The sequence below is a fragment of the Myodes glareolus genome, chromosome 17, assembly GCF_982192425.1.
Source record: "Myodes glareolus chromosome 17, mMyoGla1.1, whole genome shotgun sequence".
Classification (NCBI taxonomy): Eukaryota; Metazoa; Chordata; class Mammalia; order Rodentia; family Cricetidae; genus Myodes; species Myodes glareolus.
In genome coordinates, this window is record NC_142042.1 from 41762307 (window position 1) to 41768023 (window position 5717).

The following is a 5717-nucleotide window of genomic DNA, read 5'->3' on the forward strand; positions in this document are numbered from 1 at the left end:
ATGGCTTAGCTTTCTTGCAGTTGCTCCTGCCCATGGAAGTCTCCTAGCCTAGTCTTTATCACTAGGCACTTGTGCCTCGGGTATTCCTAAGAGGGGTGAGTGTTGCTGAGTGGAAGGAATCAGAAGGTGGTGGGTGACTACTTGCTGAGTCAGCCATCTCTGCAGTATTCTGAGGCAAGCTTTCTTTCCTGGATGGCTGGACAGGAGTGATTGCCGTCTGCTTTATATTAGGGTTAATGCTCAGTGCATGGTAACGGAGAGCGCACTGGCTTCTGGGTAGGAGACCTGTGTTCAGGACACTGATGGGGTTTAAGACGCATTCCCTTCCAATATGGGCACCTGGGCATTTGATAAAGCTGAAGCAGGGCTTTCTTTCTCAACTCCCTTGATAAAGATGCAAAAACCTACAAAGAATTTTCTGACCTTTCTTCTCAGCAGGCTATGGATCGATAGTCGCTGTTTACGAAGAACAAAGAAGCTGAAGACAGTGAGGTCCCAACCAGAATCCCAACAGGATTTGCTGAGTTTCTCCTACTTTTTTTTATCATTAGGTCAGAGCCCCTGTCCCATCCTGCTTTCCCACCAAGGTCCCCTCTTCATCAGATTTATGCATTAAAAATACACAGGTTTAGGGGGCTGGAGAGGTGGTCCAGGGGTTAAGGGTGCATATTGTTCTTTTAGAGGACCGACATCAGGTGGCTCAAAACCACCTGTAACTCCGGCTCCATCCAGGGCACCCTTTCCTCTGATTTCTGCATTAATGTATACAGACATACATAATTTAAAAAACCAATAAAAACAATTCTTTAAAAACTACAGGTTTTCTCATTTTCGATTTCTGAAGATTCTCAGGTCACATAAACTCATATTATATAATCTGGCATGCTTTCTCTTGTAAACCTTTGTTAAAGGGCCTCACTGTGAACCTAGAGGTGTGTGAGAAAATGTCACTCCCTACGACACCCTGGCAAGGAAGAACGCTTTTCATTTTTTTCATCTCCCAGCGCCCTTCTACTACAGAAAAAGGGTGACCAGTTTAATAAAATGCTCTTCATCTTGCCCAGCGACGTGTGTACAAGGAAGTGGTTCTGAGTAACACCCTTTGCCAGCCTGCCTGGGAACTCGCTAGAAATGCAAATTATTGAACTCCACCCAAGGCCCAGTAAATCAGAAACTCTGTGGGTGGAACCCAGGCTTCTAGCTTTAAGGAGGCCTCTTGGAGACTCTGGCTAATGTTAAAAATTTGAGGACCATACGTAAGAGGGTAAGCTTTAATTAAAAAATTGCTGTAGCGAACAAACTTAATCTTCTTGGATCTCTTGGCCAAAGTTCTGCAGAATCACCAGGAGAGGGCGGCTGTGGACCTGCCTTTTGCCTTCCCAAACTGCAGAGCCCTACGGAGGGTAAACAGCAGCCACAGCAAGTTCTATCCGTTGCCCAAGTAAATCACAAATATATAAAAAGAGACTTCAAAAGGCCGTGCTATCAAAGCGACAGTTAAAGGCGACATTCAAAGTCACAGCTGCATCGACGAGGCTGCATCAGCATCTCGGATTCCGAAGCGTTTAGGGCTGAAGCAGTTTTATTTTTGCAGTATTTCTTCGAGTCCCTTTCCTTTGATATACATGAGCTTCTCGACTTTCCTTTGTTCTTTTTCCACGCGTCAGGTTTTCATCAGGTTTTCATCAGGTTTTCGAGCTTCCCCGCAAAGACGTAGAACCGCAGCACGATCAGCTGCGGATCCGCAATGCTCTGCCGCCCTAGCAGGGTTCGTCAAATGCAGGCAGGGAACGTCCCTCCTCCCTACTTCCTCCACAGGACCCCACCACCTTCCCCACGCACAACATTTTGATCTCCTCTGTGGCTTTTGTGCTCTGCTCCTTTCTTCTCAACTCTGGAGCTGTCATTGTTTCCAGGTTCCGTTACTGAGTCAGGGGACTTTTTGCAAGAGCCAAGTCACAGTGGGCCTAGATCTTGATGAGGTGCTGAATAACAGGGAAGTGTGCGAGGACTGAGACCTCCCTGCTTTCTCTCTGCCTGGCCCTTGCACTGAGGCACACCCACATCAGGAAGTCGGGACCCTGGTAAGAGGTACAGGATGACTTGAGGGTTTATGTTTGTCCTAACTGTCCCCGGAATGAAATGTGTAACTCCTCCAAAGAATGAACTGCACAGGGGGCGCCTTACAGAGCATTTAGGGAACACCGAGTAATTCTGTATTTCTCACATTTTAGATCAACACAAGTTGAAAGAGACTTCCTTCTGAAAAGTGTAATTAAAACAACATCAATGACAATGAAGGTTTGTTTGTTTAAATTTGTTTAAAATTTGTTAATTAAGTTTTTTTTTTGACAGAACATTTATATTATTTTTCTCTAAGGTTCAGGGAACACCAAGGAGGAAGGAAAACAAGAAATACAGGGCAGGATGCTTGGGAGGAGGGCTGCAAATTGCTATTTTTCAGTGCACAGGAATGCCATTTGCAAATGTGATCTCACCAGTCTCACCGTAGCAGCAGCTGCATGCATAGGACCTGCACAAGTCTGGGCTGATTGACAGCCAACCATAGATAGGAAAAGGTTTATGAGCACCGATTGTCCCTGCCAACTTATGGATTCTGGGGAAGGGAGAGTCGTTGTCTTCAGTTGTCTACTCAAGGTGAGTCAACTAGGTTCCTGTGGATTGTTTTGCCGGTTCCGCAGAGAGCCTTGATTAGAATCAGTGGCTTGCAAAACAAAGCAAAAAGACAGGAATTGGAGAAGGGACCTGTAGAAAGGAGGAGGCCATGACAGGCATAAGGGAGATAACAGAGGGTGGAGGGGTCAGAGTAAACAGAACGAATTGAGTATGTGTATGAAACAGTCAGAAAACAAATTCAATCACTGGGGTGGGGGAAGAACCAAGACAAAGGGAGGGATACTTGGGGGTGTGATGTGGGAGTTCTCTCTGTATGATGGGGATACCATTGCTTAGTAAAGAAGCTGCTTTGGGCTTATTGCAGTGCAGAATAGGGCAAGGTGGGAGTTCCAAGCAGATAGAGGAGGCAGAGTCAATGAGAAGCCATGTAGCCACCACAGGAGACAGATGTCGAATGCTTGACAGAACCTAGGTCACAACCATGTGGTGATACACAGATTAACAGAAATGGGTTAATTAAAGATATAAGAGCTAGTTAAAAATACGCTAGAGTCATTGGCCAAGCAGTGATGCAATTCATACAGTTTCTGAGTGGTTATTTCAGGTCTGGGTGGATGGAAAACGAATGAGTAGACTCTGCCTACAGACTGGCATGCCAACATAGGGCTGACGACATCCATATAAAACCCGAGAAAGCTTGGAAAGGAATTCTAGATACAAAAGAACAGAGTTAAGTATAGCTTCTTGGTAGCTGACACTTTTTTTTTAGGTGGGCTCTGTTTGCTGGTCACGAGCAGGGGCGTTGTGGCTCCTTTAAGAGAGGTCTTCCTGATTCAGCATTAGCAGCTAACAAACTGCACTGCAGAGGCTTCCTGGTTCATGCTGCCTGCATGAACTCTGACTATTTCAGGAGGCTGAGCACTTGAATGGGGTTTGTGGGCAGTGCCTTGCAAGTGACTTGGTGGCAGCATGGGCCAACTGCTTACCAGAGTTGAGGCGGGGAGCATGGCTCTCTCCCAGTGGTCCCAGAGCTGCCAGTTAAACCAGTATCCCTGGTCATGGTGACCACATTGCTTACCATTTTAAAATGTATTTGGGGAAGAGGGAAGGAGGTGGAAATTTTGAATGGTATTATATATAATGTAATAAAATAAAATAAAATGTTTGGAAAAAATGTATTTGGTCAGAAAAGGATTTCAAATACATAATAGGACAGATTCAGACATAAAAGACCTCTAAATGAGACACACTGTGTTTACAAATTGCACGTAGGTTTGTCAGAGAGAAGAAAAAGAGTATAAAGAGTTATAAAAAGAAGTAAATAGTTTCTAAAAAGTAAAACCAAGTATTTAAAGAGACAGAGTACAGACAGGCATAGATTAAAGGAGTAAAAAAATAAGTCATGTAAAGATGAAATACACACAGAGATTATTATATGCTAGATTATATCTATTATTGTGTTTCTTTGAATTTTTTGACTGTGAATGAGCTAAGTACAGAGAGACATTTCATTGTACAGGCTGCTAGGCTAAGCCAACATATATATATTTTAAAGGTATCTTGACTTCAAAATTTGGGCCTAAATATATGTTGCTTTGGAAAAGAGGTTCTGCTTTTGTTTCCACAGAATATGGGAACATGTGGATTCCTTCCAGGTTAATGTGGTTTTATGGAACAGAATCCCCCGAGAGATCTCTATGAACCCTAGGAATGCTTAGCCCAATAAACAGCAGGAAATAGTTTGGAGAAAACTATGCCCAAATTTTCAAAATTATTGCTTACTAACAATTGTTTACATTTAAGGGGGGATATACTATAGAGATAAATACTTTTCATTGGTATGGGTCTTGATTTATTGATGATACCAATTTAAGGTCAATTTTGTTATATTGTATTTCTGCTCTTGATTAAGGTATTGTGTTTGTGCAGCTCATTAAAAATATAATATATGCCTAAGAAATACAGGTTAATAGATAGTCATCCATAATAGTCAAGCTTGTAGTAATGTTGGTTAGATTTTCTAGATGTGCAGAGATATGTTTCAGATGGATAGTTATTCCTCAAACCTTTTAAAGACTTACAGAATATATCTTTTAAAATGTTAGGACTTTTCATGACAATGAGACTCATCTGCTCCTAGCAACACCAATCTGCTTCAAAAGGAGGATGGGCTTCAAAGAAGCTCCTTAGGGAGCTTGTTAGCCATTTTGGTAAGAAACTGTTCTTGCCTGGACTGCTTGATGTTATGCTGTATGAACTGGACATGCAGGACCCACAGAAAAAAATGACTGCTGAACTTGCTTAAAGGTGAGATGGTTCTTCAGGGTTCCTCCTTCATGAAAGAGTCTCTCAGACATTATGCAGAACACAGAAGAAAGTGACAGACAAACTGACAATATAGGTGGAATTATCTTTGAAATTTCCTACTTCATGGAAAAGTGTGCTGGACACTATGGGCCTGTAGGCTGAAGATGGGTGCTCCAACGTTACAAAAGAACTTTTGTTGACTGTCCAGGCAGCAAGATGTCTCTGTCAATTCTAGAGTTTTGGAAGTTGCTTACAATTCACTTCCTGTTTACTTAGGTAATATTATATCCTTCTGGAGTCTTTGATGGAGCTGAAGAATAGAGAGTTATGATTATAGTTTTCCTTAGTTATGATAAAAATAAAGAAGCTATAAATATTGTAACTATAATTTTTGCTTGATAACTGTTTTGTTGTTTGTAATATTGCTATGTTAAAGTTAAAACCTTCCTTTTATTTTATACAGAAAAGGGAAGGTGATGTAGGATTCCCCTGTGTATATTGTGAATAGCATTGATTAATAAAGAAGCTCCTTTGTGCCTATTAGAGAGTGCAATAAGGCAAGGTAAGAGTTCCAAGCAGATAGAGGAGAGAGAAGGCAGAGTCAATGAGAATCCATGTAGCCGCCACAGAAGACAGATGCTGGATGCTGGACCAAACCTTACTGATAGGCCATAACCATGTGGTGATACACAAATTAATAGAAATGGGTTAATTTAAGATATAAGAGCAAGCTAAGAATTCACTAAATGTCATTGGTCAAGCAGTGTTGCAAT

General features: G+C 42.1%; 1 long non-coding RNA gene across 2 annotated transcripts; it reads left to right on the forward strand.

Annotated features, from left to right (window-relative positions):
* The first annotated feature begins 1680 nt into the window (after positions 1-1680).
* LOC125414822 (uncharacterized) lies at positions 1681-5484 on the forward strand. Of its 2 annotated transcripts, none has more exons than XR_007236397.3 (4): positions 1681-2091; positions 2235-2301; positions 2381-2658; positions 4743-5484. It is a non-coding gene; the product is annotated as an uncharacterized LOC125414822 (long non-coding RNA). The 2 variants fall into 2 exon arrangements; XR_007236398.3 differs by having other exon boundaries at positions 1681-2084.
* The last annotated feature ends 233 nt before the right edge of the window (positions 5485-5717 follow it).